The 13,076-nt window shown below is 47.3% G+C and overlaps 1 protein-coding gene across 1 annotated transcript in view; it reads right to left on the bottom strand.

The window, feature by feature from the left end:
- KSR2 (kinase suppressor of ras 2) overlaps positions 1–13,076 on the bottom strand; it is a 2,560,931-nt gene that overhangs the window by 1,378,857 nt on the left and 1,168,998 nt on the right. The window lies entirely within an intron of this gene.

The following is a 13,076-nucleotide window of genomic DNA, read 5'->3' as shown; positions in this document are numbered from 1 at the left end:
CAGGCGGAAACCACAGCGAACTCTGAATTTCGGTGGATACAGCGTTGCTATTTTGCGACTTCCGGAATGCGGAAAGCTCACTATGGCATGAAGAGCTGCAGACGCATTGTTCCCTGGTATCTACGCACCTGCTCAGTGGAATGCGTTATTCCGTAAACTTATCACGTGAGTTCCTAGTCAGTATATAACACGCTGGAAGAATCAGGGAGTTTAGCAAAACACAGGCAGTGGCAGGAAAGGGCGGGGAGAAGGGAGTACAGCCAATCACAGCCCTTACAAAGTTACAAGCCCCTTTAATAGAAGACCCATTTGGGGAAACAGGGATCCCACTATGAAAGAACCCAGTTCCAGTGTGGCAAGTAGCTTAAGTTTGGAGACGGCTATGGTGTTGGAGGAAGCAGACACTGGAATGACTGAGGAAGCTGAAGAGACCTGAGGGTAGTAGGGACGAGTGGTGAGTGAAGGCTTAAAAGGGAAGAGATTAGAGAGGCAGTACATCAGGTGATGGGATTGTGACTGAGTGAAGCATATTGCTGAAAACGAGGAAGAGGAGGTAGTCTTATTAGGAAAGTGCAAGAGCTTGAAATGTGGAAGTGATACAAGGAAGAAGGTGGTGGCAACAGCGGGTGGAGGAAGTAATATTCGGGAGGAGGCAGGACATAGTCAGGTGGAGTATGCTGTTGAGAAGGAGAGGGAAGATGTAATGACAACAGGTACCAAAGGGGACAAGGAGGAGGAAACAGCATCACAAGCAGTGGGTGGTATTCAGTGTGTGATGGTGGTAGCAGAGATTAAGAGTGTTACAAAGGAGAAGGATGTGATATCAAAAGTTGGCATATAAGGTATCAAGCAGGAGGCAGTTGGTGCTCAGGAGGAATAAGTGATAACAGAAGAAAGTGTAGGTGGGTTTAAAACACAGTTTATAAGACAGGAGGAGGAAGGCAACAGTAAAACAAATCTAAAATGAAGAGCTGAAAATGAATAAGTCAGTGCAGGAAGGTTACAGAGGGCCAGGTCAGACACAGGCAGGTATAGGAAGTGTGAGGAAGAACGAGAGTGGGACAGATTAGGACCGCGGTTGAGAGGGGGAAGGGCCAAGCTTTAAGCATGATCTATCTATGCCAGGGAAACGGGATCTCTAACTATCACTCTCTCTCTCTCTCAACATTGCAGCAAGAACACCATTGAACTTTACCGCCATTCGAGACTGCTGGCGAACTTTAGTTCTTGAGGTTTGGTATCCTGGAAACCCAGAAAGAGTTACCACATGTAAAAGAGGTTGGGATCACTCAACCCTCAGCACCCAAGGGGTATCAAGCAAGAGGAGACAACAGCACAGAACTCAAAGTTCTGGGATGCCACTAGAGATTCTGGTAACCAGTAAGGACAGGAAGGCCTCTCCTAGGTTGGGGACATGGACTGATTGTTTTGACCTTTCCTTTGTGAAGGTAATAATATACCGAAGATCAGAGTGAGAGGCCCTTTGCATGTGTGGTCCGAGTTCCCGATATTTTCTGAGGAAGCTGTAGGAAAGGCTGTTCTTCAGCTTAAATCTGCCTCTCCCTCTGATTCCAAACATTTGGCAGTTTTCAGGAATATCATCTCCGGGCTGACTGCCTGGGTTTTCCAGGCTGCCAATCTGTTTGGCCAGTCTGGGTTTATTCCAGTAGAGTTAGAACAGGCCATAGTTAACCCTCTTCTTAAAAGGCCCTCATTGGGTCCCACTGTTCCTGCTAATTTCCATCCTATTTCACTTCTTCCTCTGTCGATGAGCATTTTGGAGTCTCTGGTTTCTCCTCCTCTTTCCTCCTTTCTGGAGGACACTGGGTTTTTTTACCTCTTCCAGTCAGATTTTCGCCCAGGACGTGGCACAGAGAGTGTCCTGGTGACTGTTGTCGATGACATGGCCAGACTGGTGGATGGCGGCGGAATGGCTGCACTGATATTGTTAGACCTGTCTGTGGCCTTTGAAACCACCGACCACCAGCTCATGCTTGCTCGCCTGGCCTCTCGAGTCTGTTTTAGCCTGGTTCTCCTCCTTCCTGACTGATAGGGGCCAAACCCTCTCACTTTCTTCTTTTCTTATGCTTCTTGCTCTCTCTATATTGTGGTGCCCCACAGGGTTCCTACCTGTCCCCTTCACTTTTTAACATCTAAATATAGCCCTTGATTGCCTTATCTGCTCCCTCGGCTTCAGGTGCTACTCATATGCTATTGACAACCAGATCCTGGTTCGTTTAGATGTGAACTAGGCAGAGGTGTTGTCGTGCCTGGTGGCTGTCGGGGACTGGATGGGTAGGAATTGCCTGAAATTGAATGGGGACAACAGTGAGGATTTGGTAGTGGGTTCCCCCCTAGCCTGGCTTTCTGGACTCATCTTTTTGGCCTTTTGCACTGAGTTATATCCCTCTCCCTTTGTCGATCGTTAAGAATCTTAGGGTTCTCTGTTATCTACTTTGTCTATGGCTGCTCTGGTTGGAGTAGTGTGTAAGGATGGGCATTTTCATCTGTGGATTCTGCGCAGGGTCTTATCCTTTTTGCCATGCCATCTTAGACCTCTGGGGGTGGTCTCACTGCTGCTGAGCTGTATAGACTACTGTAACTCCTTGTTTTTGGCTCAGCCGGTGGGGCTTATCCACCAGTTGCAGTATCTGGCCGCTAAGGTGGCCACTAACACTCCTTAAGGAGCCCATGTTACTCCAATTCTGCATTGCCTCAACTGGCTTCCTGTCGCCAGGTGCATAGAATTTAAGAACTGCAGCCTCGTTCATCGGGCCTTCTATCAACAGGGGGCAGCCTATCTTTGGGATAAATTCCCTCCGTACCTCCCTACCCGAGCTCTTCGCTCGGGGAGTGCCGGTTTAATCTCTGTCCCTAGGATCCGTCTTCCTCTAGTGGGTGGTCCTGCCTTTTCTATGGTGGCTGCAAAACTCTGGAATATGCTCCCTCCAGCTCTGAGATCTAATCCCAACCATTTGCAATGTAGGCGGCTTTTTAAAACGCTTCTCTTCTGAAAACATCCCGGACCAGTGAGCTGTGTTGATGTTTTAGCGCCAAGATGCCTTGAGGCCTACAAGCGCTTTATACAACTTTAGAACATAACATTCATCTCAAAATCCTGAGATAAAAGGCCTATCCAGACATATTTGTTTTTAGCACAAAGTTTAGTATAGTGAAGTAGTTAAAGCCTAAGTACTATCTTGTTATACATCTTGGTCCCATTTATAGGTTTGTCCCAAGTCATAGCATATAAAAAAAGTATCCGGTTACAATTGAACTTTGCAGCTACCATCCATTTTCAAACCTCTACTAATAGCTGAGATAACGGCGTGAGCAATTACATGGCAGTTCCAAGGTGTTCCTGACAAAAGATGGGCAGGATTTTGTTTGCCATAGAGAAGAGAAACAAGTGCAGAATGCACTGTGGGGGAACAGTAAATTCTAGTGTTGGGCAAGTAAATGCCTGCCGTCATAGTGTTACTTGATGTATCAATCATTTTGATAGACTAAATAGAATCATGTCAGATATATCCAGCTCCTATGTTCATACAAGTCAAACAAACAAGAGAGAAATATAAGGATGACTGTACACTTGTATGGATTCACTCACTTAGATGTATTGGAAAAAAACATGTTTTGTTTTAATTTCATCACAGTTTTTCAAGAAATGCATAGTGCAATTAACAATTCTAAAAATACATATGAAGGAACAATTGATAATGCCGAACACGGATTGCTCAACCAAATGTGCTAAACCAATTGCTAGGATGTTGTGATACATTCACCAATGGACTTTTGAGCGACAAAATTAGACAAACAATTTCACAGGCTCAGACATTCTGATGGATGTCTTCGGATATTGCACACACATAGTGGCCAAAAGACAAAATCAATAAACACTTCCCTGTGTAAACCCTCAGTGACCCAGTACCATTACTTCACACCATGTGAAAGTATAGCGAAAAAAAATACACAAGGCAGCACAATAAAAACTAGCAAAAATGAAATACCAAGGTTGTAACCAAAATCCGCCTGTAACAGTGTGGACATCTATTATTGCATCCAATTTCTAGGTATGCAGACCGATATAGTGCATTTAGTAAGGTGCCTAAGCAATACAAGCTTGATTAATTACACATATTGCAAAACGAACATTGCCAAAGCACTTCATGACTACACAGATCTTGAGTATATGCCAATTCGAGTTTCAACTGTAGATACAGCCATTTATGAGGACAGTGGCCCAGCCTTAATCAGGGCAAAATACATTTTGCAGTTAGGGAAAGGGACATTTAATGCACCTATGGAGAATAACAATATATATTTTTAAATGCTGGCCCAATATATCTAAAAAGCATACCTCAAGCCAAATTTGCATAAAGAGTGTTCAAAGACACCCTAGTTCAAGCACATACCATATTAGAGTTCCAGGTGGACATGGTCCACATTAGTATTTAGGCAACAGAGTCGGTCTCCCTAGTGCCCTGTGGTGGGGCCCTGTCACCATGGAAAGTCTGCACAAAGGACAGTAGAGAGCCCTTCAATCTAGCGTGGTGTTGTAAATACACTGCTGTAACCACCCGAGGTCAGAATGCATTATACTGATCTTGCGCATCGAGAACTGAAAGTAACGCCGAAAAACGCATCTGGCGCGTTTTTCTGGTACGCTCAGCTTCGAAGAATGGGAGAGGTCTCAATGCAACTCTCAGAGGGATGTGGAAAACATATGAGCGCATGCGAGATCAAACCCACATGAACCCACCTTAGCCAACGTGTGCTGCTTACCTGAAGACGCTGTCCTCCCAGGACACAGGGAGTACTGCCGAAGCACCGGGATGAAACTATTCTGAACTTCTAAGCAGAGACAGTGCGGCCACGCTAGTAAAACCTATTCAGGCAAACGATCACAAATCACGTGATGGCAGACCAAGTTATTGATTTTGCCTTTTGGCCACCCTGTATGTACAATATCCTAAGACACCTATCAGAATGTCTGAAAATGTGAAATTGTTGGTCTAATTTTGTTGCGCAAAAGCCCATTTGTGAATGCATCACATCCTAGAAATTGGTTTAGCACATTTGGTTGAGCAATCCGTGTTGGGCATTATCAATAGTTACTTCATATGTATTTTTAGAATTGCTAATTGCACTACGGACTTTCTCAAAGACTGATCAAAATTTAAAAAAAAAAACACATTTCCAACACAACTAATTCAGTGATTCCATGCCCTTACGTTTCTCTCTTGTGTGTTTGGTTTTGACCCCACTTTCAAAGGGCTGTCTTTCAATCGAAGTTGTCGCTTACCTCTCTTGTTCTTGTTACATTCCTACAGGAAAAAGGCACTGCAGTTGCATTCCTCCCTTTAAACAAGAACATCCCAAAGGGCAAACATCAAGAACTTCACCTCAATGTCCATTTGTTAAAATGCGGTGTGCCTCAAAGAACATCCCTACCATCAAGGCTTTTGAATATTTACATAGGGGAACCGTTTGGCCACAAGTATCCAATGCTGTGCAACATAACCTGTTTCACCTGAATGCCCGGGATGCAGCACACCATGCTGCAACATGGTACAATCAAGGGCACTGATTTCAGTCATTGTTCCTCATAGGATAGACTCTGCAAACTCCAACTAAGAGAATAAAACATAAGGCTGCTAGCATTTAAATCCAAAGGGGGAGAGACAGGGGTGCATGTTAGCACCCTATTATCTATTGTTATTGATAGCCTTGCACATACTTTGAATTATGTGGCAAAACTAAAGGTTTCAAATGTAGGGATCCTGCTCTCCAGAACACCAGTGGGCTTACAGAAGTAACTCAAGTTCATCACGATCTGCATTACCAGCAATCGTCAGAACAGCAAGACTATGGCAAGTAGTGCCAGCAAGGAATGTATATTGGTTTTAAACTTAGGCTTGGATAAGAATAACAAAAACAGTTGAATTTTACAATTATTTGGGAGTATCTGTGGTCTATAAGGCTACATGGATGTCTCAATTCACTAAAAGGAGCCTAATTTTGAGCGGACAGTGTGGGACCATACAACATTTTCTAAACCCAGGCCTCGCAAAATCCACTTGAGCACTAGCATTGTCAACTTATTTTTGGGGGTTAAGAACCATGTTCACGTAGTGAACTTTGAGGATGAGTGTCCCTTCTGGGATGTGCGTTTGTTATGTCAGAGTTAACAATTGAGGGACACTAAATATCTCTTTGCAGGGATGATACATCTCCTGATAATATATCTGATGACAATTTGGGGGCCGTATTGTAAGCACGTGCCATATAGAGAGGAATGTGTAAAGAAATGGCAGATGCAGTTAGGACAAGTAATAATCCAGCAGATGGGCATCTGTGAAGGGCAGGTGCAGGTGGGTGAACAGTGAACAGCAGTGCCCTTCCCGGGGCTGCTTTCCTTTAGGTGAGGAGACCTTTGATGTGTGCTCAAGGTCAAGGTACAGTGTAACTATGGTTGTAAAAGCCATATGTGGCTGCAAGACCTTGCACCAGCAAAGCACAAAATAGGTCCTGCCAGCAGCCTGTCCGGGCAGTGCCCGACACACACACAGGCCCTGAGGCAGCATATCATTGTAGTCCCTGCTCCAACACAGAACCAGGCTTCATAGCAGCCTCTCAGCTGCATGCCCTGCAGTTCTGGCTGCATTGTGGGACTTCGTGATCTATTTGAAATGGGATCATTTAGACTACAAGTGCCAAAATTCTAACAAAAAAAGTGTTGGAAAAGCTAATAGTTTGGGCATTTGCAATCGTTTTTTTGAATTTTACATTGATAGGTTAGAAAGCAGTACATACTTGGGCTTTACTGAGCCAGTAAAACCAAACATGTTTTCAAGCTAACATTTTCATCAAATAACAGACACCCCACCCCCCGGCCTCCCATGTGTTTTTTTCTCATGTTACGCATCAGCAAACACTGCAGTTGTGTTTGGAACTTTTGAGTTAAGCATGCTTATTTTAAAGGTGAGCTAGGGTGGTGGATGTAGGGGTTAGCTAATGGAGAAGGGGTGAGCTAAGGTGGGCGGCAGGAGTGAGCATGGGGGACAAGAATGCGCTAGGATGAGTCTGGGTAGGTAGTGGTGAGCTATGGAAATAGGCAGCGATGAGATAGGGTGGGTATGGTAGGGTGTGTGGGAAGGGCTGAACTAGGGAAGGTGGAGCACAGTAGGTGGGGTAGAATAGGTGGGGGTAGAGTGGGTTGGGCAGAACATGGTGAGTGGGGCAAGGTAGAGGGTAAATAGGGGGAGAGTGGGGTGAGGGGCTCTGCAGGTGGCAGTAGAGGAATTTGGTATAGCGGTGTGAAGTATAGTGGGTGTGTAGAGATGGTAGGAGGTGTAGAGTGGTGGGGTAGAGTCCACAGACAATAGGGAGGACTGAAGATAGGGGGTGGGGTATAACGGGTTGAGGAAGGGTGGATCGAGCTAGAGAAAGGTGGGCAGGGATAAAGAGGGGTGAGGAAGTGTATGATGGGTAGAGAGGTGAGGAAGGGTAGGTGGGGTGAAGAGGGGTGTGGAGGGTAGGTGGGGTGTAGAGAGGGTTAACAAAGTATGCACGGGGATAGAGTGCTGGGGGTGAAGAGGGGGCAATGGTAGATTGCTGTGGTGTAGCAGTTTACTGGAGTTATGTGGTGCAGTGGAGTGGCAGGGTGATGTTGTGGGCTGCTGGTGTAAGTGCCTGGTGTAGATGAGGGTTTAGAGGGGGCATAGAGGGAGAGTGTTATGGGTGGGTGTAGGTGGCTGGTGGTGTGGAATTGTGTGGAGAAATAGAGGTGTGGTTTGGGGGTGCAGTGGGAGTGTGCTGGTTGCGGTGTGGAGGAGGTCAGTGGTGGTGGTGCAGGGTGGTGGCAAGAAAGCTGACAGGGGAACAGCCGAAAGAGAAAAACAGAGTGGTTCATGTGTGTCTGCAAGCACCAACCAACTCGGTAGCATGCCAGATAAGTGGAGCGAGACTTGGTTTTAACAGAACGTGGGTCATGATGACCCACAGGTTTCTGCAGACTTAGTGTTTCTCACCTTCTGAGGTGGCCAAATGGCTACGGGGATATGGTGCTGCTGAGATGTTTTGGCCAGTTCATGACAGGGGTAGAGTGGGAGGGTTGAGGATGGTGTTGGCAACAGCACTTTCATGAAGGGGGGTCGGTAGAGTTAAGTAACAGCATAGTTGGAGAAGTGGAACAGACCATATTTTGCTATTGCCACCTTGCCGCCCAGTAGAACATACTACAGGGCCAAGGGATCGCATTTTTATTTTTGGGTCTTAAGCGACACTTAGGCACCACCCATTAGCCGAAAATGTTGCAACAGGGGTACAGCTAGCGGGAGATTGAATGCGAGGATGAACACAAGCATGAGGGTGTTTATTTGCCCACTCATTGACTGGCCTTGGTTGTGCTAATCTCTATGGGCATTCTCACCCACCACCTTCTCCTCCCCATTTAAAGCGTATCCTCTTGGGATCTCTTTGAGCTAGCTCATCGAAGCTGTACCATAGAACTTTGGCTTTCCGGTTTAATTTCTAAGCAGTCTGATGAGAGTTTATGGCTTATTTGCATCCTGGGTTTTGACAGTGCCTTTTGATAAATTGTGGACTGTTTGTGGACTGAACCGCTTTATTTCAGTGTTTTGTCAAAAAACAAGTGAAAAAATACTATAGGAAAATGAGAAACGATGGTAGGAGGTTGAAAATCTAAAGGTCTGAAAGATATGCAGAGTGACGGGTGATCAGGAGAAGAGGAGCTTGAAGGAAGAGATTAATAGCATATGATCTAGGTCTTCTTTAAAGAAAGTGAAGAGTATCTCAAAGGCAATGCAACTAGAAATAAAAATCCCATTTGATCCACCATGCACCAAAAAATCACTTATTGACCAAAGCTGCAACAGAAGCCCCTTATGGACGTGTGCTGCTGCCCACCACAAAAGTGACGAAGACACACACCGAAGTAAACAAGGGATTGTGCTATAATAAGGATTTTTGTGGTAGAAATGATTTCACAGATGCAATACTTTAGTGGATTGTCAGAACATATTTAACATGTTCTACCTAACGAGACAGTGCTCTCAGTGCTAAATTCAGACTGGCTACCATGGCGATGACAACACTGACTTGTTGATAAAAATAATTTTCAATAGCATGAATATTCCAGAGTCAACGTGTGTGTCACATATCCAGCTGCTTATTCCTTTAATGACTTTCATTTTATTTCATAGTTGTCTAATTACAGAACCTTTTTTATAACACCAAGCCACCTTATGTCCCCTCCTTTCCAGCACTGGCCTGGTAGCAGCTTGTTTACAGCAGTGGTTGATACAATATTAGAATTGTATCATTAGGTGGATTCGATTAAAAGTGTTGTTAATGAGTAAATCAGCGTGTTCTTTACAAAATGAGTCCCTAGTAATTTGAATGAAAATTGGCATTTCTATCTCCAACTTTGCATAACAGATTAGATCAGTGGAATAAAGCCTCCTCTGCAGAGATCTTCCTGTAAATTGAATGTGAAACGTTTGAATCCCAGCACAGAAGGCCCACTCAGCATCTCGTTGTTGCAAGGTTGATAAAATGAGTACCATTGAGTTGAGTAGTAATACATTATGCTATCTCCCCTGGGAAACGAAGCACACACAAAAATAAAATGCACTATGTAAATGTATTTATTTTTAATATGCACAATGAATGGCACCACATCCAAAATAGGACCAATTGGGCCATTAGCCATGGACCAAAGGCCCGTAAGGTAATAACACAACAAAGTCCAGGAAATTCCACTTTGCTTAGAATTGTTTTTAATGTTATCCAATTTAGCAGAACTTGCCAACCACCACTCGATAGATGTCCCTCTTGCAGTGACTATTCCTAGTTAGAGCTGGTGCGCTGCCTATCTAGGGTTAGGGGACAGAAATGAGAGACTGGGCCTGACTAGTGTGCATCGAAATAGGTAGATAGAAGATCCCAGACTATACTAAAATCCAGAGATTCCGGAACAAGGCGCACAGAAGGGAGTTATCTGCGCACATGGAAAAAGTTACTTACCTGTAACTGTTGTTCTCCAGCATGGGTCTGGCATGGATTCACATGCTCACGAATATTCCCTGTCGTCAGGCTGGGAATCCTCGGTAAAGAAAAAAATCAGTTTCAGTTTCGTATCTGAACTGTCTTTCTACTAATAACCAATCACTGGTCTCTGGGTCATACTGCCCCCAGCCAATGACTGCCCTCTACCTAAGCCCCTCCTCTGGCAACCCTCTTCAGATTTGGTAGCATGTAAAGTGCAGTAGCACCAAGAGAAGAGCCGCAGAGGGGTTGGAGGGAGGGTTCGCATATGAATCCATGCCAGACCCATGCTGGAGAACAACTGTTACAGGTAAGTAACTTGTTCCTTCTCCAGCATGGGGTCTGGCATGGATTCACATGCTCATGAACACAAGAATACATAGCAGTACACACATGCACAACCACGGGAGGTGGCAAGGCTCAACATTAAGCATTTCAACAACTAAACATTAAGCATCTCTTAACTCATTACCAGGCTCACCTTCAAGCGAACAGGTTGCGCAGCACTGCCTGGCCGACTCTGGACTCCTCCCTGGAATCCCGGTCGACGCAGTAGAATCTCGTGAAGGTGTGCTTCGACCTCCACGTAGCAGCCCTGTAGATGTCCAGCAGGGGCCCACCAGACAGGAACGCCGTAGTAGCAGCGATCGCCCTGGTTGAATGGGCTCTCGGACAGCCGGGCAACGGTCGGTTTGCCAACTGGTGACAGTGCATGATGCAGCCGGAGAGCCATCTGGAAATGGAAGCCTTGGAGAGGGCCGTCCCTTGGTTCACAGCACCAAAGTTCACAAACAGCTGTGATGTCTTCCGAAAACTCTTTGTGCAGTCCATGTAGAACTTCAGCGCTCTAGCTACATCCAGCGAGTGCAAAGTCCTCTCAGCCGGCGACAAAGGCATCGGGAAGAAAACAGGTAACACCAAGGGCTCGTTGAGATGTGTGTCCAACGGCAACTTGGGCATGAAGGAGGGGTGCGTCCTCAGCACTACCCTTGTCTCGTGGAATGTCAGATATGGAGACTTACAGGAGAGCTCCTGGATCTCTCCCACTTGTCGTGCGGAGGTGATGGCCACAAGAAACACTGTCTTCCACGATAGGAACTTCAGCGGCGCCGGATATAAAGGCTCAAATGGAGGGCCCATGAGCTTAGTCAGCACCACATTGAGCTCCCACGCCGGGAGATGGAACAGTCCTTTCATGAACTCCTTCACCAGGCGGTGTGACCACAGCGACAACCGCACTGGAGTTCTGGTGTAGCGGAAGACAGCCACCAAATGAATTTTGATGGATGCATGCATCAGTCCCGCCTTGGCCAGCAACATCAAGTATGGCAGGGGCCGTAATCCGTAGAGGGTTGATCTTCTGTGCACGGCACCAGACAGAAAACCTCTTCCATTTGTGTCAATAGCACTTAAGAGTCGAGGAAGCCCTGGCCTTGGCAAGTACCTTCTTGCAGTACGCCAGGATATCGTAGCCTCCGAACTCTAGTGCTGCAGGAGCCAGACCTGCAGGTTCAGCGACCCTGGGTCGTGGTGCAGGATCGTGCCTCCTTCCCTGGTGAGAAGATCTGCGTCCGTCAGAAGCTTGACTGGAGGGGACGCTGACATGTCCAGAAGGTCCGGGTACCATATCTGCCTCGGCCACGTCGGTGCGACGAGTATCATCCTGCACCGGGACCGTCTGAGTTGAGTGATGAGTTGCAGAAACAACGGCAACAGTGGGAACGCAGAGGAACAGGCCAACCCAGGGGAAGGAGAAGGCATCGCCCATGCTCCCCAGTTGGGGAAACCTGCTGGTGAACCTCTGGCACTTGATGTTCGTTGCCGTCGTGAACAGATCTATCTGGGGATTGCCTCATCGTCGGAATAGTAGATACACTTGATCCTGCCGGAGCTCCCACTCATAGCACGAGCACAGCTCCCTGCTGAGTGAGTCGGCAACTGTGTTCTTCACTCCTGCCAAGCAGAAAGGTACCAGGAACATCCCCTGGGCGAGAGCCCAGTGCCACAGGGCCTGCGCTTCCTTGGATAGAGCTGGGGATCTGGTGCCCCCTGCTTCCGGATGTAGAACATCGTGGTGGTGTTGTCGGAGAAGATCCGTACCACTTTGCCCTTGAGGGACGGGAGGAAGGACCTGAGGGCCCAGAACACGGCCCGGAGCTCCAGGACGTTGTTGTGTAAAGACCTCTCCTCCGGGAGCCAAAGGCTTTTGCATGGAGCACTCCGGTGTGCGCGCCCCATCCCTCCCGGGAGGCGTCCGTCATCACAGTTTCCTGATGCGCTGGGGTCTGGAAGTCCATGCCCACCGTGAGATGCGCAGGGGTGCCCCAACACTGGATCGCCTGCCGGAAAGTCTTGTTGAGGGCGATCTTGTCTTCAAAGCTTCCCGTCACTTGTACCCAATGGAAATCGAGGAACTCCTGCAGTGGCTGCATCCGCAACCTGCACAGTTGCACGAGGTAAATGCATGACGACATCATGCCGAGCAGGGACTTGATGGACCTCACCCTGGCAACCTCTGTGGTTAACAGCCATTGTACCTTGCCCAGGATGGCCTTTATCCTCTCCTCCAACGGTGACGCCAGCCGTGCCATTGTGTTGGGTCTGGCTCCCAGGAATAGGGAGTCCTGCAATGGCACCAAGCAGGACTTCGCAAAGTTTATGGAGAACCCCAGTTCCGTGAGCAGGTGGATGGTACTCGCTGTGGGGTCGACGGCAGGTTCCCTTGATTTAGCTCGGATGAGCCAATCGTCCGGGTAGGGGAAGACGTGGATCCCCTGCAGGTGCAGCCGCGCCACCACCGGTGCCAGGCACTTGGTGAAGACCCTTGGCGCCGACTTAAAAACGAAGGGCAGTGCCTTGAACTGATAGTGCCACTCTTCGACCACAAAGCGCAGAATCTTTTGATGCCCTTCGTGTATGGGGATGTGGAAGTAGGCATCCTCCAAGTCCAGCAACGACAGGAAGTCACCTTCCTCCAGTTGTCCCAGCACGTGTTGGAGGGTGAC

Source organism: Ambystoma mexicanum, chromosome 10 (genome assembly GCF_040938575.1).
Source record: "Ambystoma mexicanum isolate Mex_15411 chromosome 10, UKY_AmexF1_1, whole genome shotgun sequence".
In the NCBI taxonomy this organism is placed as follows: Eukaryota; Metazoa; Chordata; class Amphibia; order Caudata; family Ambystomatidae; genus Ambystoma; species Ambystoma mexicanum.
Note: the sequence above shows the minus strand (reverse complement) of the source record. Positions and strands in the feature narration are given on the sequence as shown.